This window comes from Taeniopygia guttata, chromosome 4 (genome assembly GCF_048771995.1).
Source record: "Taeniopygia guttata chromosome 4, bTaeGut7.mat, whole genome shotgun sequence".
Classification (NCBI taxonomy): Eukaryota; Metazoa; Chordata; class Aves; order Passeriformes; family Estrildidae; genus Taeniopygia; species Taeniopygia guttata.
The window spans coordinates 67590432-67615081 of NC_133028.1; the positions used below are offsets into that span (position 1 = coordinate 67590432).

General features: G+C 48.7%; 1 long non-coding RNA gene across 4 annotated transcripts in view; it reads right to left on the reverse strand.

Moving 5' to 3' along the window:
- Positions 1-1337: 1337 nt before the first annotated feature.
- The window catches only part of LOC115495091 (uncharacterized), a 57092-nt gene continuing 33779 nt past the window's right edge, over positions 1338-24650 (reverse strand). For 2 of the 4 annotated variants that reach the window (XR_005980265.2, XR_012055815.1), the window contains exons 7-11: positions 14348-14536; positions 11626-11704; positions 9396-9543; positions 7707-7774; positions 6131-6475 (exon numbers count right to left, since the gene is read on the reverse strand). This is a non-coding gene — a long non-coding RNA (uncharacterized lncRNA). Of the gene's footprint in view, positions 1472-6130; positions 6476-7706; positions 7775-9395; positions 9544-11625; positions 11705-14347; positions 14537-24650 lie in introns of those variants that run through there. The other 2 variants (XR_012055816.1, XR_012055817.1) reach the window with 2 other exon arrangements.

Sequence of the window (24650 nt, forward strand, 5' to 3'; positions counted from 1 at the left end):
CCTTCTCCTTCCCGCCCCGCCCTTGTCCCTCCCTTGTCCCTCCCTTCTGCCATCCCATCCCGCCCCGTCCTTGTCCCGTCCCTGTCCCGTCCCGGCCGCGCTGTCCCGGTCCGTCTCTCGGCGGGAGCGCTCCGAGCCCGGGGCGCTGCGGCGGGGCCGGGCCGGGAGCCGGAGATTCGCGCCGGCTCCTGCCGGTGTCGGCCGCGGTCCCGGGCGGTGCCGCCTCTCCGCGGCGGGCGGGCGCGGTCCGGGACCGGAGGACCGAGACCAGATCGGGTTGGATCGGCACCGGCACCGCGGCGTGCGGGAGGAGCCGCTCCGGGCGGGCGCTGGAGCCGAGTCCGGCGCTGCCGCTCCCGCTCCTGCCGCGGGGAGCCGGAGCCGGGGCAGCCCGCGGGGTCCCAAACGCGGGGTCCGGGCTCGGCTCTGGGCCCCGAAACCGTCCTGGGCCGGGCCCCAAAAGGCGGCACCGCGGCTCCGCCGCCCGCCCCGGAGGCAGCTCCGAGTCGCTGCTCCTGAGCTCCCCCGGGGCCGGGCGAGCCCCGCACTGCCGGGCTGTGCCCGGGGCAGCCCCGGGGCCGAGCGGCTGCGACTGACGCGGGGCCGGACGAGCCCGGTTTGCGCACCGAAGCGCGGGATCGGGGCTGGACTGGAGCCCTCCAAACGCAGCCCTCAGCCTCTCTTGGTGACGCCCAAGAACCGATCCAGTGAGTCTGGTTCCGAGCTCCCAAAATACAGCCCAGCGTCTCTGAGCCCGAAGCTGTAGGGCTCGGTCTGTTCCGAGCCCCCAAAGGCAGCGCTGGGTCTCTCTGTGAGCCCCAGAGCTGACCCGGGGTGGCTGAACCCAGCCGGCAGCTCTGCCCCAGCAGCAGGACCGGGAGGGGCATCAGAGCCGATTTCCTGGCTCCTGAGGCAGAGGGTACCAAGGAGGAGGATCTAAAAACGAACCAGAACTTGCTGTTACATCAGCTTCAGTCGCGACTTCTCATTTCTTCCAGTTGCAACTTGGTTATTCCATCAGAAGTGGCTTAGGAACAGCTTCTCTCTGTGCTGCGTGGCTCTGGGGCTGTTCTTGGCACAGGGAAACCCGTGCTGCTGCTTCCTGGGGAATCTGGGCTTGGCCCATTCCATAAAACACCACCATCAAACTCAGGAATGGCACACAACCTTTATTCCATATAACATGACACCAGAGAGCCCCAAGCCCCAAACTTAGGAAGGAGCAGAGCCCGCAGAGCAGTCAGCTCCCCGGCCCCAGCCCCAGCCAGAGCGGCTCCAGCTGTGCAGCTGCCCCAGCTGCTGCTGGTCAGGAGAGGAAAAAATGGGAAAGAAAGACAAACTCAAAAAATACAGGAAAGCAGTGAGGGTGAGAAAAAGGAAAAAGCTCCACAGCAGGCTCCCAACTCTCCTGTCCTCTGCAGACACGGCAGCACCCGGACCAGCCTTCACCACCGTCAGTTCAAACTCCATCCTGGGGGAAGAAGAGGGGAAAAGGGTCTCTGCCGAGGCTGCAGAGTGGCAGCAAAGCCGAGCCTTGGGCCCAGGGATCTGCTCAGGGGAGCAGCTGCTCTCCAGGGCAGTGCGGGGAGCCGGGCACAGCTGGGGCACGGGGCTCCGTGCAGGGCTTGGATTTCCATCCATCGCTCCAGATCCGCTCACCAGGACTCTCCCCAGGCACGCTGCTGAACTCCTCAGAGCCAATTCGGTGCCTCAATAATTAGCAAATCTAACAGAGCTGACACATCATCCCCTGGAAGGGGCAGCCCCCAGTCTGGGCCCTGCTCCAGTTTTCTTCTGGGTGTTTTCCAAGGAATATGCACACTCCAAGATGAAAGGATGCACACTCCAAGGATGACAGCAGGACTCCTGAGGGAGATGGATCACCCTGGTGCTCCAGGTCTGGGTGCACAGCACCCAAGTTGGCACTCACTGAAAAGATTCAGCTTTCCACTTGTCAAGCACTCGGTAATTGTTCTGCAGACATCTGTGGCTGTCTCTCCTCAACCATATTCCCAATAACCGCTGTGTTTTGGGGCTTCTTTAACTGTGTTCAACAGAGTTACGAACACACCGGCCCACCTGTCCTCCTGCTTCTTATTTCCCTTTGAAATAATCTCAAGCATGTGAGTTTCCCATCTCAGTATCACGGTGAGATGAGGACCTGCCTTGGCTGTTTTATTTAATCTGTTGGGAATTACCTTCCCCCTCCATCCAATTACATGGGATCTGCTTTCTCAGCAGGGCCATTCATGGTCATTGTCTCGGATTTTCTGTCCTGCTTTCCATTGTCCATCTCAGAAATTTTCATGCTTGCACTCAATAAAAAGTGACAAGAAGCGATGGGATGTGTTGTTAGCACCACTCTGGGAGATGCCCGATTCCAGAAACGTTACCCTGTGAGCCGCAGCCACCCTGGGGGACACTTATGGGGGAGGAGGGGACAGTGCCCACCGTGTGGCATCTTTAGTTGTTCTCATCAGCAGGTGGAAGGAGCCCAGAGGCTTTGCACAAGCCAAGAACCCAGCGAGGTTCAGGGCAGGGCCGGCTGCTCCGGCCCCTGCGGCTGACAGGAGGCTGTGCCTGGGTTAGGATTGCCCTGACCCATGAGTACAACCTGCAGAGATAAATCCAAAAGTAAGTCTGGGGTTCACCTGCTTTTTCAAGGATCAATGACAAATGCACAAGTGTCATTTGTTTCCTGCTCTGCTGTCATAAGCTTTATTATTTTTATGTCCTGCGCCAGCAAAATTGAGTCTGTCCAGAAAATAAACACAGTGCAGCAGAAGAAAACCTCCAAAGGTGGGAAGTTAAACAGAATGTGGTATATTGGTGGTTCTGTTCTACAGATCTGACATGAACAGGAGCAGCAGTTTGCCCGAGTGCTCTTTGTGCAACATTAGCTTTTCCTAGGGAGGCAAGAGGGGCTGGCAGTGCAGGTGTCTCAGGTGGAAATCTGGGCACATTCCCTGCTAGGCAGCACTAAGCTCAGCTCTTTAATTTTTGCCGGGGTAGATGTGCAGTCAGTGCTTGTTCTGTGTCTGAAGCAGCTCCTCACAGGTACTAGGAAATGCCTCTTCTTACCTAAAGCCAAAATGTTCTCACCTGGCCTCTGCAAGTTTCCACCCAGAAGGGAAATGCAATGAAATCCAAGTGTAAGCAGCGTCCAAGCCCCATGCAGGAAATGTCTGTGCCAGCTTTAGGATTGCACAGGGAAAGGGAGAGGGTATTTGCATCTCAGGTGGAGGAGATCCTCAGGTGGCTCTTTGGTTGCTGCTGTCATCCCAGCAGAGAGAACTGATCTGAGCAGGTTTAATGCTGGCAGCACCTCTGACCAGCCACATGGACACATTAAACTGTTCTCCCTTAGGGCCCTCTGGCCCTTGCCAACCTTCCAGTGGCCATGCAGATAAACTGCAATGCAAATTGTGCTAAAAAAATCAAAGGGCGAGAGTAAAACTCCTGTCTGCAGAATTCTTGATTTGTGCTCGCGGCCATCTGGTGTTGCTGTCCCTGGCAGCAGTGACCTTCCTCTGCTGCCTCTGTTGGGGTTTCATTCCCTCACCTCTTTGGTTGCCACACTGGCATTTAAATGCTGCCTTCTGGCTATAAACACCTTTTCCTTTTTTCTCTGTATTTCTCTCTGTATGGAGGTGTGCTGGAACAGAAATTTCCACCCCAGCAGCATATCTGCCCCTGGAGACATGACACAGTCCCACTCCCCCATCTCTCAGTGTGGGCAGCACCCTCAGCTCCAAGGAGCTGTGGAGAGCGAGCCTTGGTCCCTTAGGGAGCACGGAGTGATCAGCCCCAGTGACAGGAAAACACAGACAAATGCCACGCTCAGCCCTGAGCAGGAGGAGTCAGAGGCAGTGGCCTAAAACCTGCCATCATTATCTCTATAATTGTGCTGTAATTATGGAGTTCAGAGAGTGCAGCCCTTCCACCGAGGCTGGGGACGTCACTTAGGGGGTTTTGTGTCAGCCTCGTGTCTGAGCAGCAACAAGAACTAAAAGGAAAATTTTACAGAAATGTCTTCAGAGGGATTGCTCCAAAAACTGGTGCAGCTTCTAGGGGGACAAAAGATTGAAAAAGATTTCTGCTGAATTCCTCTTAGAAAGTACAGACCCACTGGTTCAGCTGTGGAAGGGATGGATGTGATGTACCACGGAAAGAGACAAAAGCAGAAAGGTAAAAATGTCTCTCTCCCATCCTTCCCTGAACACACTCCAAGGAAAAGGTTTCAGAGGATGAAATAACAAAGAAGTGGTTCCTACTCTGCAGTTCAGCCCTACATTTGTCAGTGCTGAGTGCGATGATTGCTGCTGCTGGGCAGTCCCCATCAGAGGAGACTCCCCTTGAGAGCTGCCACACATCAGGTGGCACCGGCCACAGCAGCTGCAGAGGCAAGGCCCAGCACAGCTGGTCTGGGAGAGGAGGCACCTCCGAGCACAGGAGACAGGAGCTTCCAGTGCTGCCGTGGGTGCCTCTGCCCCTGTGGGTGCAGTGATGGCCTCAGGCTGCAGAGATGTGCACCTCTCGTTTGTCATGGAGACATGGCAGACACTGCCTTAAATGCTGCAATGTGCTATCAGTGTGTGGTACTGCACCTACATCCCTGCAGTAACAGCACTGGCATATACATTCTCTTTTATAGGGGTAACTGTGTCCTGAAGTCACACAAACATGTAAAAATCGCACTTTTCACAAAAAAATAAAAAGGAAGCACTGCCATTACTGTCAGTAATACAGAACATGAGGGTATGCACCTCACCTGGAAACATCTAAAGGTCAGAGCATTTCCATCCTGGAAGTGCCTCCCAGATGGATCCTCTGAGGATTTATAGAAGCATGCTGGAGCAAAATACAAGCTAAACATATTTGGGGTGGAAGGACAAAAGAAGGAACTAAGACAATTATTCAAGTTGAGCCTCATCTGGGGTCAGTTCTAGGTCTCAGACAGACCTGGTGACGCCCCATTTCAGCTGCAATCCTCTTTCTGCACGGCCTGACGTGGTGCTCTGGGGCTGGCTGCAAACTCTGCCCCTTCTGGGCTTTGCCTGAAACCCTGCACAGTGTGCCAGGCAGCAGGGACTCATCCCCAGACTTCTGAGTGATTCCTGTTCTGCTGGGAGCTGACACTGCACTGACAGCCAGCTCCTACCTGCTCTGCACTCGCAGCTTTGCAGTCTCTCCTCTGAGGGACACAGACACAGCAATGCTCTGGTTTTCCTGCCTTGTGTTCTTTGTTGATTTGTGAAAACATCTCTCAGGGCAGTTGATAACTTCTGGCTTTGTATTGCAGGCACAGTTTTTCTCCTGGTATCGGCTCCTTCAAAGCCTGAAAGATGAACTTTTTCCCCTCACTTGCCAACTTAATGGAGGTCACCTTCCTGCTACTCAATTAGATTGCATTTCTGCCATGCTGGATAGACAGGAATAAAAAGGAAAGAAAGAGCCCCTAAAACTGCCACTATTTCCCATTTTTGGCACTTTGTGTTGCAAAGAAATCAATTCCCATAACTCCCATCGTGGGAACCTAAAATCTGAGGTTCATCTAAGCTCCACTGAATGAGAATTAGAAACAGGGAGTTTAATTTTAGGACTGAGACATAGGCTGAACTTACATGAATCTCATTGTTTTGAAGCTCCCTGATGCATGAGCTTTGACTTTTCACATGACACAAAAAGTTGTCATTGATCTTTACTTCTTTATTTTTCCCTTCAGCCAGTTAGGTACTATGAGCTCCAAATTCCAGAACTGCAGTTTTTGCCTTAATTTCAGGGCACTAAAATGATGCTGCAACCTCTGACTGTTTAGTAGAGGTTACTACACAAAATGAATGACACAAGTGCACGGGCAGAGTGAGAGAAAGGCAAATCAAAGCATTTCATCTACAACTTTTCCCCTTTTACAAATCATCTTGGAGGAATGCAAATCACCCTGCACTGCAGCTCACTTGTCTCTCAGTTTCTGCCCCATTAGGCAGCGTTGTGTCCCTTGAAGTCTCTTCCAGTTTCTGACACTTTTCTCCCTTCCTTCCTTCCCCCTTTGTCTGTTAGAGCTCAGCTCTTCTTGCTCCATCATTCTCCCTGACAGACTCCTGCCTGCAGCTTTGGCAGAACACTGCTCTTTGTTGTAGTTCCTGTGATGATCTGTTTTGGTGCCCAGAGTGGCAGCTTGTTCCTGAAAAGACAGATCTGATCAAAGTGAAGATCTCTGCTCGTTGAATTCCTCATGTAAATGACTCAAACTCTTCTGTGGAGGTACTGGGAGCCAGATCTTCCTCTCCTTCTTTCCTTCCCTGTGCACGAAGGAATGTGGGTGCCCGACTCCCAGAGTTGGGGAGACAGGGCCAGGTTTGTGTCAGAGCAAAGAAAAGGAAGGTGGGAGGAGGAGGAGGAGACTCCTCCTGTCCGACCGTGACTGGACCCCGCAGAGCACGCTTGTATCAAAACATTTCCCTCTCCGAGGAATCTGAAAATATACAACACAGAAAAGTGGCTGTGATTTACCTCTAAGTGTGGCAAATATTTTAAATAAAGGGCAAAAGCCTGTCTGCTCTTTTTATTGCACAGAAAAAAGCAGCGTGAACAGATAAAATGCTCAGGCACCAGATGAGAGCAGACAGAGCCAATAAAATGAGAAATAAAGAAGGTGTTTTATTGTGCTCTGTGGGTGGGTGGATGGTGTCTCTGAAATCTCTCTCCCCACCTCCCTGTGCACAGGCTGGATGCCAAATAGCCCTTCCCGTAATTGCTGCCTCGTGCTTGCTGGGCAGTTTGAGACAGAGCAACAGGGTAATGGCCTCTGTAAAACCCCCCAGGGGCCTCTGTAAACCCCCAATGGCCTCTGTAAAACACCCCCAGGGGCCTCTGTAAAACCCCCAATGGCCTCTGTAAACCCCCCAGTGATCTCTGTAAAACCCTCAGTGATCTCTGTAAAACCCTCAGTGATCTCTGTAAAACCCTCAGTGATCTCTGTAAAACCCTCAGTGATCTCTGTAAAACCCTCAGTGATCTCTGTAAAACCCCCAGTGATCTCTGTAAAACCCCCCGTGATCTCTGTAAAACCCCCAGTGATCTCTGTAAAACCCCCCCAGTGATCTCTGTAAAACCCCCAGTGATCTCTGTAAACCCCCCAGTGATCTCTGTAAAACCCCCAATGGCCTCTGTAAACCCCCCAGTGATCTCTGTAAAACCCCCCAGTGATCTCTGTAAAACCCCCCCAGTGATCTCTGTAAAACCCCCAATGGCCTCTGTAAACCCTCAATGGCCTCTGTAAACCCCCCAGTGATCTCTGTAAAACCCCCAGTGATCTCTGTTAAACCCCCCAGTGATCTCTGTAAAACTCCCAATGGTTTAGACTCAGCCCCTGTACAACACATGGTCAGCAACCCCAGCATGTGGCCCTGGAGTCCATCCAGGGACCTCGTGTCCCACGGATGCAGCAAGGCACCGAGCCCTGCTCTGGAGCCCCTCGCAAACGGGCAATCAGACACTGCCTTCAGAGTGCTGTTCTGGGATAAAATGTGCATTGTTACCTCCTGCTGAATCAATTCAGAAAGTTTTGAAGATCCCTTTGTCTGTCTGAGACAGTAAAACACTGCAGGGAACATGCAGGAATGACTTGGGTGTTCAGGCCTTACTGAAAAGGAAGAGCCCTGGGAACCAGGAATGCTGATGGTTAAAGGAACACCAGGACTCACTTCAGAATTGATTTGTCCTTCCTGAGATCAGTCTTCACATGGTGACACATCATCCTCGGGAGGACATCCTGCCCAAAGAGAGAGAAAAGGAAAAGGGATTTCTCTGAATGCCTCTAAGTTTTAAGAAAAGCATGATCATATAAAAGGAGTAATACCAAGAGAGTAGGGAATGTTCTGGAGGGAAAAAAACAGAGATTGTGCATTCCAGGCCAGGCAGTGCCAGAATGGACTTGGCCACCGAGTTCAGCTGCAACTGCAGCAGCTGAATTTGCTGGATAAAATCTTCTGTGCAGAGAAAAGCTCTTCACACAGTCTTCTGACAGAGTTTGTATTTTGCTAAGGAACAACCCCCAACCTTTGCCATGTGAACTGCACATACCTTATACACATATTTTGTAAACATATTTCAGACCAACGTGGAAGAGCAACAGGTTTGGAAGGTGAAGTATCAAAAGAGAGCAATTGGTACAGCCAGCTGCTCCTCTGTGAGGCTGCACAGCCGGGGATGCCCCGATGCTGCTGAATCTTGGTGTGAGCTCAAACTCAACCCAACAGTCAGGACTCGCCTTTTTAACTCCTCCTCTCAGGAATGCATCCATTCACCACTTCCAGGTTGTGCCTACGGATTTTCATATTAAGGAATATTTTCATATTAAGGAATATTTGCTTCCTAATAGAGGTTATATTAAAAAGATTAATTTGGGGTATTTTAAAAATATTTATATTATCACAGAATAATTTATTACCCTATACATTCATTACTGATATCAAAAGACAGAGAAGAGAGCACCTCAGGGGAGAGGAGAGGCTGTTGTGACAGGAGGTTGTGTTTGCTGCTGCCTGGGGAGCCCAGCCCACATCCCCGAGGCTCCAGGGACACACGGGAGCTGGATGTGCCTGGGCAGTTCTTCTGGAACAGCTCTGTGCAACAGGTGGGGCTTGCCAGAGCTCTGGAATGTGCTTCCATGAGTGAGCAGAGAGGAAGGAGAGCTCCAAAGCTCTCAGAGTGCCCCAAAGGCTCCTTACTGTGGGAGCCAACACGGAGTAGCTGCGCTGAAGCTCCATGGAATGGCTTTGTCCCAGCCAGGGCTGAGCCTCGTTCATCCTCCGGGCTCCTGCCATGGATCATTCCCGTTCCCAGAGCCAAGGCAGCCGGTGGTGCCTCAGTGACCCTTCAGGGACCTGCTGGCTGGGCAAGGCTGCAGAGCCCCGAGAGGAGCTGAGCCCCTGACCCTGGCCAGGGCTCCAGCAAGCCACAAACGCTGCCCCAGACAGAGCCCTGCTCCCAGAACAGGCCAGGAGCTGTGGCAGGAGCCACCTCCCGACTCAGCACCGTGTAACAGGGCTGGGAAAAACAGCAATTAACGCATTAATTACTGATCACCCAGGAAGAGTTTGTACAGACAGACACTGACCTAACTCGTATTTCACTGCTGTTCTCCTGTCTCACAAGGAGTGAGGCAAATCCGAACCTGCTGTAGCTGGCAGATGTGAAGAGAAGCTCCGAAAGTCTGGGTTTGTGCAGGGTTTGCTCACTGACTGCAGCCTGTGCTTCAGCTCTGAGCTCACTTCAGGCTTCTGCTCACTGATTCCCCACAGACACCACAGCTTCTCAGAGTGTCCCTGGAGCAGTCAGAATGCCTCAGTCAATCAATAAATCCAAGCTGAGAAACAAATATCCATACTCACGGCTGCAGAAGGGACCTGGGGCATTTTCCAATTGTCTGAGGAACTTGGAAACTCTTGCTAAATCTCCCATTCCTGGCAGGGATCTCAGAAATGAGGAATCGCTTTTCACAAGTTACTGACAGGTGCAAGGCTTTCCTTTGGCAGGTCTCTGAAATAAAGCAGAAGTCAGGTTTGGTGAAAGCAGTTACTGTGATTTATAAAGCAACATTTAATATTAAAGCAGAACATGAAACTCCTTGTGTTTGTTGAGCTGTCAGATGGAAAAACTCTGACTGAGCTCTACTGAAACAGAAGACTTTGACCATTTTGTAACACCTTTGATGCTTCTAAAGGAGAAGAGATCTTGAAATGACAACTCAGATGTTCTATATCTAATATTCAGAAACATTTTCTATAAAAACATGTAAAAATCAAAGATTCCTTAATAACTACAGAAAGGATTTGGTATTTTTCATTAATTCTCCAATTTAAAACAATCTCAACTCAAAATGTTATGATTACTATCCAGAAAGAATGTTTTTTGGTGTCTGTAAATAGCACTTTAGTGCACAACAGTGCTGAAGACAGTTTCCAGCAGTCTTGGAACACTGTAATCTTTTTTCCCTCAGCTATTAAAATAAATACACACTGAAGTATTTATATGTATATGTATGTGTGTGTATATGCTGCTGTGCCAGATTCACAGGCATTTCACAGCCAGACACAGCACATTTTGTGACTTCACACCTCCACTTAAAGCAGGAAATCTCACCTGACCTCACTCCTGTCTAACGCAGTTGTATCCAAATGATGTCAGAATGTGAAGGAAAACTTGGACAAGCAGGAGAGGAGAACAAGTGGACACATTCTCTGGAACACTCCTGCAGGGTGAGGGCAGCAGCTCAGCACTGGGAGACGCCGTGGCTGAGGATTGATCTGGGCTGTGCCTTACCTGGAGCTCCGTGAGTGATCCCTGATTTAGAACAAAACCCCCCAGACTGGGAAGGGGATTCCAGCGACCTGTGCTGGTGAGAGTGGCTTAACATCAACATCCAATTCTGTGCCCCAAACCAGGGTGCCACATCACACCAGTCTCAAACCTGAAAATCTCCACTGGCAGGAAAAGGTGTTCTGTGCTACAGAAAATTCCCTGTCAAATGGCTCCTGCTGAAAGGATGCCAGGAAAACTCAACACGGTGTAAGGAGAGCATGAACTGGGAGCTCCTCACTGAGGGTTTGATTTACCTGGATGGGTTCCAGGGAAAAATAACAGTACACAGCACAGTGCATGGATACATCAGCCTGCTGCACTCAGCACTTCTTGCATGGAGTGATTAAAAACGAACCCCTGGTAAATTGTGCAGCAGGAGTTTTGTACTGAAGGAATTAAAGTGCAGTTTCACAGACTTTTATAGTCCTTGCTTTCCCAGTAGCTGCAATCTAACGGCCCTGAGTCAAAGGAAGATGAGGAGAATTTAAGTCCTTGTTTTGTTTCCAAGGTGGGCCTTCTGTGTACAGAGCTGCTGGGACCTGGGCTGCTGCTGCTTGGTAGGGAACTGATGTTACCTGAACAAACAAAAAATACGTACCAAAAATAACTTTTCATGTCTGGTTTTAGCACCTGCCAGCCGGGGATGCTGAACCGCGGTGGCTCGTTGTGGTCACACGCAGAAAGTGCCTCCTCCCCTCCCGCCCTCTCTGCCACATCCGTGTCAGTGCCCTGACTTTGTTATTTCTGAGCTGCACAGAGAGGAGTGAGAGCAGAGCCGTTCCCAGGAGAACAATTCCAGTTCAGGCGTGGGCTCCTGCACGGCCACGTATCCACAGGAGCTGCGGAGAGTCACGGGTGCACATCCAGGGGGAACCCTGCCCCCCATCTGTGCCTGTGCTGCACTCCTGAGAGGAGGAAATCAAACCTAAAGGCCTGGCAGCCTTGGAAAAGCATTCCCATCGTGACATCATCTTCTAGAAAAAAATAAATCATAGCCTATCTTTTTGCAAATTGGCCTGTAAGTTCCTGGCAGCAAATCAATAGATACAAATGAAAAATAACAACGCAACAACAACGCTGTGTATTATCCTGGGCCCCAGATGAAAGCCTGGGGAACGATCAATATGATAAAGATTCAGCACTGCCACTCTGCTGCAGAGGAATGGCAAAGTAACAGACTGACTTCAGAAGGCAGCTGTAAAACACACCAAACCCATCTGCCACGAGATGGAAAGAAAATCCCAAATATAAAACACTTACTCGTTTGTTTGTCTGTTTCTTCCCCCCCAGACTTCCATTAATTTGAACTGGAATTCAAGGAAGCAATTTTTTTTTCTGGCTGTTTGGAGGAAAAGCAAGGAAATCAGAGAATCATCCATTTATCCTCAGCCCAGGAAGCTCAAAGACAAAATCTCACTTGCCCACCACAAGAACATGAAAAGGGGAGGTTTTCCCCCAGCACCTGCCTGCACTTTGTCTAGCTCTGATTTTAATACCAGTTTTAGTTGGCAGGGGCACACAGCACACAAGGGACAGGCATGCTGAGGAGGTGGCCCACATGTGGCACCTCACTGCAGGCTCACAGGGAATCATTTCCAGTGCCAGCTGCGGGGCTGGATCTGCACAAGCCAGCAGAGTCAGCCCTGAGGCCAAGAACTACGAGGTGACTGATCAAGCAATGAATTCCTGTGGTGCTTATTTCTCCCTGTCAGTCTGCAGCCTGCTCTTTGGACAGGCAGCAAAGCAGAGACTTCCAAGTCAGACAGTTCAAGGAGAGGGGATGGAGGCAGAACTGAGGGAGAAGAGGCAAAGCCACTGAGGACAGCAGCTCTGCACCAGCCCTGCCCATCCAGCCTGTGCCCCTGCCAGGACAAGCTGAGCAGCTGCCTCAGGCATTGCTCTCAGTGTCTACCCACAGCCGCCTCACTGGGCAAGATTTTATACATGAGAGCACGAAAAGGTGATGGCAGCTTGTGCCAGAATTCCCAGAGCTGTGTGAAATAACTTCCACAGTCAGTGCACCACGGCCCATGGCAGGTACCCTTCCATCTCACTTAGATTTTCACTCTGGAGTACCAAGCACAGGGTGAAAATAAAATGCCTTTCCTGAAAGGCAGCCAAAAGCCAAGGTCTTCAAATTCCAATTTATGTTCAGAGCTTTATCACAATTTCATACGAATAACAATTTCATACAAATAAGTTCCTAGCATAGAAATTCCCACAATTGCTTCAAGGTGCATTTAAAGTCATTTATCTCCATACGGGTGCATTGCCCTCAGAACTTTAAGGCTTACCTCAATATTAATCCACAGTTTGTGGTTACAAGGACAGAGCAGAGATCCTCACGTAGCTTCAGCCCCAAGACAGGCCACCACCTGTGACAGGGGTGACAGGTGACAGTCCCCTCCTGATCCCATAAAACCACGAGCACTGAAGTTACTGTGGCCTTCCAAGTACAGGGTGGAAGTCTCAGTGGATGTGATGACTTCCAGTTCCTGAGGCACATGGGCCAAGGGAGATGTTGGGATGTGCTGCTGGAAGGCTTCTCTGTCAGGGTACAGTCCCATTCTAATTCTGGGGATTTTTTAGCAAACTCTGCTTGCATGGAGTTTTTTACCTTTTACAGTGTCTGTTTCTCTCTGTCTTTTAAACAGCATTTGTTGCAATCAGAAGTACCTCAGAACTGACAAATCTCACTGTGGGGATTATCTAAAAAAAAACCAATCAAAATTCTTTGTAGAAATAAGATGAGGTTTTTCAGACAGCTGCAGTTCCCACCTGTTTGCAGCATTTAGGGGAAGAAACTCAGAGGTGTTTTCCCAGATGTGCCAAAGAGATTTCTGCATTACCCAGTCCTTCTGCTCTCCCTTAGCACAGAAGGGAGCTGTCACTGTCAAACCTGAAGGGACAAGTCCCAGGGGATGCTCCTCCTGAGCCCACGGCACAGCCCCTTTTCCATGCAGGCTGGAAACTGAGCCCATGGCACCGTCAGGAATCCCTGTGACAGCCCAGGGAGCAGCAGCACAGCAGCAGCACAGCAGCAACACAGTTCTTTTCTACAGTCAGGGCTGCTTATTACCTTGAATGCTAAATCAGAGCTACATGTATTTTCAAAGATCAAAAACCAACTCTCTTCCCCTGCCATAAAGCTAAACAGAATTCTGCTTGCTGTTTCCAAGCAGGCTGGAAAATCACACAAAGTATCTTTTTACTGGGTTTTAGCTGTTGTCCCTTTTTTTTCATATGACTCATGGGCCCCAAGAGCAGCCTCAGCTCAATGAAACAGGAGTCAAAGACTACACAGCCCTCACTGAGAAGAAACACAATTAATTTTGAAATTTTCTATAGGATTTGTAATCACAGAACCTGATTTGTACAGCTGAGGTATCCCAGACCTCAGGTATCCCACTTCCTGAGCCATGATGCTTTAATTCAACCAGAACAGCTTCTTAATCTTGATTTTTTGTGCTCAGGTGTTTGTATCAAAAGCCTACTTAGTAATAATGTGAAGCAAAACAGGGACAATTCAAACCAGACATCTAAACCCAAGGAAAGTCAGAGGGGAGAAAAAAAAAAAAAGACTTGTCAAAGCCAACAGGGGGTGAAATATTTGGAATCAGTCCTCAGCGTTGCTGATTTTAGGAGAGGACACAAAAACACAAGGGTGAAAATACAGCACATGTAACCAAACAGCTGCCTGCTCTAGTTAAACACTGTGGAAGGAAACATTTCCTTGCTTCACAGTGTGCCCTCCTTTCCACTGGTAAAGTCTGGAGCTCTGGAAAGAGCACACGGTGATCTGCTGGTCCAGAGGGCTCTGAAAGCAGGACCCCACTACTGTCCTAAAAATACATACAGCTTCTCTTTGCCAGTATCCATTCAGCCTTTTGTGTAAGAAAAATGGGAATATGTTAGTTGGATCTCCAGACCCCTGCCCTTAGAAATGGACATTCATACCTGGAACACAGACCTACCAACTCACCTGTGGAATATTTTCCCGAGGTAGGAGGGGACGTCCTGGGCTGCAGCCGTCAGGCACCGAGTGCTGCCCGAATCAGGAGCCTCAGCACAGAAGTGATGGGTCTGTGGAGAGCTGAGAGCCCCAAGGTGAGCCACAAAGCTGCCAGCTCCATGTGGAATGCCACTCGGCAGCCTCACCATTCTGAGGGAGCTGGAAAACAAAAAAGTTCATGTTTAGATTAAGAAAATGGAAAAGGGAAGGGCAAGGGAAGACATTTGCCGAAAACATTTTATATTTTGTCCTCAAACATAGGTGAAGCAAAAGTGCTGTGTAAAAATCACAGTGTGAAATGAAGCCCCAGAAGAAGAGCTAAAGGCTGGGCCTCCCTTCCTTTAATTTATTTCCAGAGTTATTCAGAATGCAGACACTCAATCCCCAATGTAAACCTGCAGGCAACATTATTTATCCTGAGGAAGACCCGAAGGCTAATGTAATTCAAACTGTGATTTTTGTCTTTTCCTTGTGTGGGGTGGGAAGGAAAGAAGGATGAAATTGCTTTCTGCAGATATCAATACGGACTTTAAGGGGGTGGAGGGGCTGTGACTGCTCCTCCAGCTGCTTCTGAGGCTGCTCTGAGTTCTCCTTGCCAGAGCCCTGAGCTGCAGCCTCTCCTCCAGGCAAAGAGAGGAAAGGGCCGGGCTGAGGCTCACAGCCCCCACTTGCAGGGCCCGCTGTGCCCAGGCTGTGATGTAAAGGATCCTTCCCCCTGCTCCTTGTGAAGTGTCCTGCCAGCACCATTTCCATGCCGCTCACTTCTGCTCTTGTCCCTCTGCCAGCTCCAGCTTCTCTGCTGCGTTAGGCAGAAGTTATTTATCCTCCATTTAAAGGTTCCTTGGCGGTCACTCCCCCCCATTCCCTCCCACGCAGGATCCAGGGAAGGACCCTGCACCCCTGCAGCGCCCTGGGACAGCAGTGACCATTTATTTCCTGTCCTTTGGCTCTCCTCCCTGCCCTTGGCACAGGGGAATGGACGGATGGCCCTGGAGGCAGGGCTGAGGCAGTAACCCCTTGCAGGGGACACAACCTCCTGGCACAGGCCTGAGCAGTGATGTGCACAAAGGACCCGCAGCCCTTCCGAGCTAAACAATGGAGGGAAATAAATAACAGGGAGAGAAGGAGAAGAGTGGACAAGCAATATGAAATATTTCCTGATTTCTGTGGAAAATGCTACCCCAGTGCACTGTGCACTGATGAATGAGAGAAGTAGGGCAGACCAGGAGGTTTTTTCCAAACCCTTGGCAGCCATCAGCTGTCCAGAGCTCGGAATGACACCCTGGGTGCAGCTCCTAAGGCCGGGGCTTTCTGAGCCACCCACTCAAAACAGGAATCCTCAAACACCAGGCCCAGGGGACAAGGAAAGGAGCCCAGCACAGCCTCAGATATAAATGGATCCATCTGTCAGCGGTGACTTTACAAGGGAATTGCTCCCAGTTATGCTAGGAACAGCTTTTAATGAAACACGGATTTAAATTACTACAGAGAGGGGGAAAATGTGCAAAGGAAATTCCTGATACAATGAAAACTGAAAGGAGCGATGGATTCTGCTGTTCCAATTGCAAAGGGGACGGAGGGTTTGGATAGAGGAGACAGTGGAGCAGCTTTTGGGGTATAATTTGGCTGGGATAGGAATCCTCTCATCAAAAGGCCAGCCTGTCCCCAGAGGCCATTTTCAAGGTGCCCGTTCAGATGAGAAATAGCAGTGCTGTGTGACAATTTCCTGGTGGCTGCAAGGCAATGTTCATTACGTTGCCTTCTTGCCACAGAAGGGACCAGCCACGTGTCAGAGGGTGGGGAGGGTGTCAGGGAAAAATGAGTTAGGTACCTGAACTGAAATCCTTCACACAGCCCACACTCAGCCCTTCCTCCTATGACAGGAAGTCAATGAACCCATAGCAAGGGGCAGGCAAATATTTTTTCCCCCAATTTCTTCTGGGTTTTGGTGTGAGAGAGGCGTGGGTTGCACAGGTGGCCCCAGAGCTGCTGAATCCAGACCTGAGGCAGTGTGACACATTTCTCTGGGCAATGTCCTGGAGCTCTCCCCACACCTGGCTGCTGGAACACACCACCTTTGTTGGGCAGGCACCAGTGCTGCAGCCCCAGAGAGGGGTTTAATAATGCTGAATTTAAAGTTATTAGAAATAGCATGGCTTTCACAAGTACACAAATACTGAATTACTGCATCTCTTTGGGATGGGCTGAATTACGAGTAGTGCTTCACTGACTGATTTATGCTGGAAATCCACATTTACAGATTATATTCACCAACAAACTCAGCTTAGGTGTGACAGAGAAGTTATTGCTGTTACTCAGGAAATGTTTTCTGCCTTGCCTTTTGTTCTGGGCACGCTGCACCAAACTATGAATTTCCCACAGCAAACAGCTTCCCTGAAACATCTGCTGCCAGAAAGTTTGTCTGGAACTTGCCATGATGGATGAATTTCTGACAGGTAATTGCCATTCAGGTCAGATGCAGACAGATTTAGTACCGGGAAGCTCCCAGTTTATTAAGATCACCACTGATTTATTCAAGCACCCCCCTCTCTTTTCACCAGCACTCAGAAATGAATCACTTGGGTTTGGTGCTCAGGGCTCACCCAGCTGCTCATGACATGAAATGCATCAGCTCAGCCCAACTTTATCTGTCTCTCAGCACTTCTGAAGGACCCATCACCACAGCACCCAGTCACCACCCAACCTGACATCTGCAGTTTGTGTACACCAAATAAATCCTACAGTTTGGATTTGTTACATGCTTTAAACTCCTCAGGTTTACTAAAGCAAATTGTCATCACACCTATGAAAACTGTGTTTCTATTACATAGAAATAGAATCCCAGGCCAGCTGTTTTGGGCTGTGCTAGCTTTAGACAAAGGGAACTTGCATCCATCTCCTTAGGTTCCAGACAGAAAGGACTGATCACACCCAGACATCTGATTTTCAATCCAGGTTGATTTGAATAATGTCATTGGCACGTGGTACTCCCACCAGTCCTCGTGAGGTAAGCAAAGATTGACTGCAGATACTGCCCTCAGCTCCGGCTGTTCCCAGACAGATTTCCCTCAATCCTTTTGGAAAGTCAGGCATTCACTTTCTTTGCAACTCACATCTGTTCCCACAAAGAATTAGCTGTGCATGGATAACAGCCATATGACCTCCAGCTAATTTTCTTACACCTTTCCCAGACTAAACAGAGCCAGGGAAGTGTGGGACATGCTTGGAAAAGAGCCACAGAAAGCTGAGGTGAAATGAGCAGGGCAAATGCAGACACTGAAAGCACCTCTACCTGATTTAGCCCAGAAGTGGCATTGCAGTTCTTTCAGAATGGCCACTGAAGTGACTCGAGGAGAAGAATGGCACAAGGTAACAGATGATATCATGCCTTGAAAAGAACCTAAAAAGCACAGCTGCCACACCTGCTCTGAGATCCCAGCATTCCCTCCTGCTGGGGACACAAGCAGGCGTCCAAAGCCAAGTGGGACAGAGCACTGGTGCTCCTCTGAGTCCTGCTCCACCTGCCAGTTACTTCCAGCCCAGAGGGATTTCCCAGCCAGATGCAATTCTGTGCTTTTACTGTCAGAGGTAAGCACCATCAGGCTCATGTGGATACAAGTGTCTGCTCCAATTTGTTTGTCATTTAAAGTCCATTTGGGATGCTGCTCTTGCCCTAAGCCATTGAGTGTTTCTTTTATTATTCCATATGCCAGTAAGTGGAGTAACTTAAAGCAGGCACCTGAAGGCACGTCCACAGTGGAGCAGGCAGCACGACCTCCTGCTGAAAACAACAATCAGACTGATTTTAACAGTGACTCCCAAACTGGTTTAGCTCTTTGCTGGAGGGCACAGAGGCCACCCCAACGCTTTTTGTGTCCGTGCTCCGGTGAATTGCAGAAATGTTCATGGCCCCAGAAAATCCCTGCCATTCCTGCCACCACAGAGCTTTGGGTGCTGCCTGTGCCACCCTGCCCACCTCCCTCTGGCTGTCCCAGACATGGATTGAAGTGGCTGGGATTACTCCATCCCCCCCATTCCTGGCTGGCTGTGACTCTCTGTGTCCCAGGGGCTGCTGTGACTGTCTGAGCCCGTGGCTCTGGTTCCTGGCAGCTGGGCCACCTCTCTGTGCCAGCCCAGCCAGGTGGGAACAGCTTTGCAAACTGTGATCACTGCTCACCCCCTACACTGAGCAGGAGAGGAGAGTCAGGAGTCTTGTTTTTACCCATGCTCATCCTCTCTTTAATTACATGGGCTGCTGCAAAGAAATCCTCCTTCTGCCAGAGCTGCCCAGGGATGAACGCTTCATCTGTCCTTTAATGATTCTAGACAGAAGATAATAGATTTTCTCTCGCCTACAAACAGTGGTTGAAATCTTTAGTAAGCCAATATTTTAAGGAAAGAGGGCCCACAGTGTCTCTGACAAAGCTGATTGTAGAACATCAGAATGAGGATACACCTCCATTAAAAAAGGTTTTATAGGGAGTGAAGATTTATCGTGGTGTTCTGCTGATTCATGAGGAGTAGATATGGAAATGCATTTCAGGCAGCCACTCAGGGATGAAATATGTAGCACATAATGCATTTGTCTGTAAGACAAACACGTGTGTTGGCTGATTAAAAAAGATATACGAACTTTTGAAAAGAAAGAAGAGGAAATTATTCTCAGGAGCAAACCAGTTAATTGTAAAACCAACAGGAAACAAAATGTATCTTGAGTAACCACAATTTTTGCTAAACAGGAAACTTTCAGTATTAATTTCTAATGAACTTCATATGCAACTGACCAGTATAAACTGAATATTTGAAAGGCACCAGTCTGCTGGTTCTGGGCCCCTGTCAGTGTCTGTGTGGCACAGCAGGCACAGGCAGGTGGGTCGGGGTTTTTGATGACTTTTTTTTAAGTTATCATCAGAATCCGTCAATCTAAGAAACAATTTTTTTCAGAAAGAGCACTTCAGCTTCAAGCATTCAACAAGTGATAAATGAAGCTTTTCAAAACCAGAAGTGTCTACATGTGTTGATAAGGTGTGAATGCTGATGGATAAATGGCATCTGCCTGAGAATGCTAAATTTCAGCTTGTCCTCACATGTAAATTATTTGCATTTTACAGATGTGCTGATGCCTGTCACATGCCTTTTGGAGAAGAAAATAGAAATGCTAAAAAACAGCTTCTCCATATTTATGTTGAAAAATAAATGACTCAGTTGCTCTGTCAGGTTCAGAAACTTGAAGCAATTGATGCTGTTTGACAAAAAAATATCAGGATATAATTCATCAAGTTTATAATCCAAAATTTCAGAAGTCCTTTTGCAAAAATAAGACCAAATTATGTGATGGGTTCAGGCACAAATTCCTGAGAGATGAGGGCTTTGAAATCTGTAGATTTACCTGAGACTTAGTGTTCCAAACACATTCTCCCAAGTTTCAGCTCTGCTAAAAGGAGAGAGTAGATCCAGATACATCTTCTAATATAAAAAGGAAGATGGGGTGATACCTCAGAACTGACACTATTTCGAATTTCTGCTGCTGGGTTTAATGGAATGCACAATGTTCAAAGGATGTTTTGCTTTTCATACATCTTTTTTGCGTTTTCTCTTCTATCCCTTAAGAAAAAGGAAGGAGAAGATAAATGGCAGGAGGGAGAGGGAACGTTTGTTGCTCCGCGGCCTACAAAAGAGAGGGGAAAAAAGAAGAGTAACAAGGAACACACTGAAAATCGTTGTTACAAATTCCTGTGAAGTAGAAGCAACTAATTTTAACAACTGCTACATAAAACCCTCTATGTGGTTCTCTTTGCTCATCCATACCTCTTTTACTTGTCAGGATGGGCTATAAAACCATGTGGTGCTAACCAAAACCACAGAGCAGCAGAGCTGCTGCATTACACTGCATTCACTCTCCAGTGAAGAATTCCGAGGTAACTGCAGCCTTCCAGGACAATTCCCAGTGGCAGAGCTGGCAGCAGAGCCTGTCCTCCCTCCTGTGCTGGGGGATCAGAGGTACTGCCCACAAGGAGGTACAAGATGGGGCTGTTTGCTGTTCCTCCCCTCTGGGACTGCAGGGGACAATGCTCAGCTTGGAGCCAGCCTGGGGAGCCGAGTGAGGACAGCCCTGCAGCGAGGCAGAGCAGCCCCAGGTCAGTGCCAGGTTCTCCCAAGAGCTGCAGCACATCCATGCTCTGAATATCCATGGTCATGGGACCAGGCACTGCTCGCTCAGCACAGGCAGCCATGAGCTGAAGGTATGCATTATTCTGACCTTTCTCATCTCCTGATATCACATCCTCCCCCTTCCCTTGCTCATGAAGCTGCTGGCTGCCCCCCCTCAGCCATGGCCAGGGTCACCCTTTGAGCTGCACTGCCCTTGGCAGCTTCCCCTTCATTTGATCCCCCGTGTCCATTTTGGAAAGTTCACACCCAGCAATGCTGTTTTCTCCTGAAACCATGGCAGAGTCCTGCACAGTTGTTTGCCCATGACTCCATTCCAGCCTGGGACTCGCCTCCCCCTGGCTCTTGGGCATGGAGGATCCAGGCCCAGACCCACTTGGGCAGCGTTTCAGTGACGGCTGCTCCAGGGAGGAGCACAGGACAGGACAGGGAGGAGGAAAGGGCAGGACAGGGAGGACAAAGCAGGACCAAACCCCTTCAGTGATGGTTTCTACACCTGATAAGAGAGGCCACAGGAGCAGGGTGCAAATGCACAAACCCAAGAATTTCTCTCATATGGAGAATTTGCTGTTCTAGTAGTGGGGATTAGAGGCCAGGACTTCCTAACTGCACAGAACTCTCTTTGTTATACAAAACATTTTAGGTCCTGCATTAATAAAGTTTTACTCTCTTGGTTCATCTGCTCTGAGAACACTGCATCTGTTCAATATCCACGGTTGGCACCCTCTGGATAATATGAAAATCCAGCAGCAGCAATTCCCCGTGTCACACTTACGGTCTCCTTTCAATAAAAACATAAAGCTGTGCCAAAACCCTGCAGAAGCCTGGAATAAGATTTCAGTGGCATGCTTCATTTCTTGCTACTGTGGGTCCTTGAATCCTGCCATGCTCCTGGAACCATCCACAAGCAGTGCCCAGGATGGACAGCCTTGCTCAGTAACTGCATCCTCTTTTCTTCTTCTTTAGACTTGCAGCGACTGGATAGAATTATCCAGCCTAATTATTATCCTGCAGGACATCCTACAGGAATCCCATCAGATAAAGAAATTGCTTTAACACCATAAAACATTAACACAGCCCAAAATATCTGAGCCCAGGGCAGAGGTACAAAGCCACCTGTGCCTGCACAGACTCGGAGTGCTTTGGTTACTCTGCCCTGCCAAGGAATAAACATCTTTTCCGTTGTCTGAACTGAAACAGGGAACTGAGGGAAGGAGATGTTGATGCCAGAGCCAACCTGGATCAAAGCTGAACTCACCATTTGTACAATTCTCCCTACAGATACATTGCTGTAAGAACAATAAGAACAACTAAAAGAATGAAATAGCAAGCTGTGAGCATTGAGAGAAGGTGGTCTGTGAAGGTTTCTGTGTAATTCCAAATATTCCTTGTAATCAGGGTATAGTAAATAGTTGACTGAAAACAACAACTAAAACCTCCCCAAACCTTTTGTTATTTATAGCAGAACGAAGCCTAAGGGATCTGGTGTGCAGGTGAAAGATCAGCTCTAAACCTCTTCTACTTTTCTTCCAGAGCCAGCAATGTACAGAACACAGCTCTGCAAATTAATGGGACTGATCCCACTGCAGCGTTCTCTACAAATTAATGGGACTGATCCTAGTGCAGGGCTCTCTCATCAAACTGCACATTAATATAATAAAAAGATGCTGCACCTTTGATAAGACACAGCATGCTTTTTATTTGACCATTTTTATGTGTAGTGCCAGAATTATTTGGAGAACAGTAAAAACCATTTAAAAGCTGTAGGCTGAGAACAATCCATCTGATGTCACCCTTTTAGAGGGTGTTCTTCTGTCAGTTATGGTTAATGCTGGAATTTTTAGCAGAATGGTTCACAGTGCTCTCATGGCTACCCAAAAAAGACTAGAATACAGAGGTTCAGTCAAGTATTTGACCAGGCACAACAAAAATAGCCAAGAGTTTAAATGTAACACCCCCAAGCACAATGACAAATCCAGTGACTTAATCTGTAAACTCATAGGAAGATACAATGGATCAGAGACTTCCTCACAGGCAGCTAAAGCCCATCAGCCTCAGAGGCAGAATCAGACCCAGGAATGTGCCTTTTCCACCCCACCAGTATGGATCTGGCCATCCGGTCCTCAATGGGAAAGATTTAAGAAGAGGTTTAAGTTGAACAATTTGTACGACAAAGAAGACAACCTAACTAAGGCTTGCAAAGAACATTTTTGTATCCATAATTCTGTTTTAAATATCACTTTCCTTACAACTCTTACTTTACTGCAAAGTGCATTTTTTCCAAGTAGAAATAAGAAATTAAATGGGTAGTCCTACTGAGAAGATGGTTTGATATCTGTTGAGAAATCTGGGCTGTAATTTACAGAAAATAGGTTGCCTAATAAAAACTGATTACAAAAGTAACAGGATTGGAAAGGAGGAGAACAGGTCATTTCTCACAAGGAAGCGATCCATTACTGATTCTAATGATGTTAAAAAATCAATAGTTGTCTTACTTTTGCCTTTCCTAGGCTGGCAGACTGATAACAGTTTTTTCTTCCACCTGTGCTTCCAGTCCCCAGCTGATGCTGAGGGAGTTTCCCTGTTTCCCTGGGAATTTGCCCCCCTTTGATGGCACCAGGCAGCGGGGTGGGTGCAGGGATGCCCCATGCCTGCCCCAACTGTGCCCCACAGTCTGCACCCAGTGCCCACCCAGAGCCCTGGCACAGCTCAGTGCCTCAGCTTTGCATTTCCCAGCCCTGGGCTCCTTTTACACATGGCAGGAACAAACTCCTGCCCCATCAGCCATGGCCCACATCCTGCCAGCATCCTCACTGCCACACCTAAAGGCCTTTCCAGACTCACACGGGGAAGTGCCAGCAGCTGTGGAGAAACCAAAGGACTCTGCTGCAGACCATGCTCATTTCCTCCAGCATCTGAAGCCACTGCTAGGGATGGAGGAGTTTTGGGTACTGCCTGTGTTTCACACACTGCCAGCTGGGGGAAGGAGTAAAACAGCTGCCGTGAGATGGTGTTTGTAGCAGGGACAAACAGAACTAAAAAGTTAATGGGGTTTTATGTGAAATCTAATAAAAAACCTCAAAGCACAACAAAGCCCAGGTAAATTTACTGCAGTTGGAAAGGTTAGAAATATTAGAAGACTTATCTAAAAGGCTAATAGAATCTAATGATGTTGTTTGAGGTGCCTCTCACCGCTTGTCCTTTACAACTCAGCAGCATCACAGATTTGGAAGGTCAGGAGGAAGAAAAAAGGCCTCCTGTGAACCAGCTCCTGTTGTTTCCCATCTCACTGCTCTCTGTTTTCTCTGCAGTGACCTGATGAGGGACATCAGCCTGAAAAGGGAACTCAGACTTCAGAGTCAGGATTGCACTGGGCCAGAATCACAGCTTGGGTTTTCAGTTTGCAGTGACACCCAAGAATGAAGCTTTACAGCCATGGGAAAGGAGAAGGAAAAGAGCACAAGGTCATGACTAGAACATGAGCACTTCTTTCTCACTATAAACTTGTTCATCAGGCAAGTATTTCTGCTCTAGGAAAAATTAATACCTGCTGAATCTGCAGGGAGTACAGTTACACATCATCTATTACAAATAATGCCCCAGCCCTACTCAGTAATGTCACTGAAACCCAACTTCAACATTTTACACAAATGCAATTTCAATAAGCAATCAGCAGCATATAGTAATGTTAAATCAAGATGAGTCACCATAAAAAAAGATTATTTTTTTTCCACACAGAGGAAAGATTAAGCACATCTTCAGCAGCAGAATAATGAGAATGCCTTGACCACCCAGTTTAAATGCAGCCCCAACACATTTGAGGTGCTCAGCTGAGCAGGCCAAGGCCAGTGGGTGAAGAACTGCCTGCCAAGGGCCTGGGTCACCCTGCACAGGGAGAGTGTGAGGGGCTGCACGGCCTCCCTGCCTGCAGGGGCTTGTGGAGACTGTGGGTTACAGGCACAGAAATGCTCCTGGCGCTGCCCAAATACTTCCTGTTCCCATCAGAGTGACAAACCACCAGTGAAGGTCTGCAGCAGTCCCCTTCCTGTTTATTCTTCATCTCTTTCTCCTAGATTTTTAAAGAAAGCACTCACTCTATCATCAA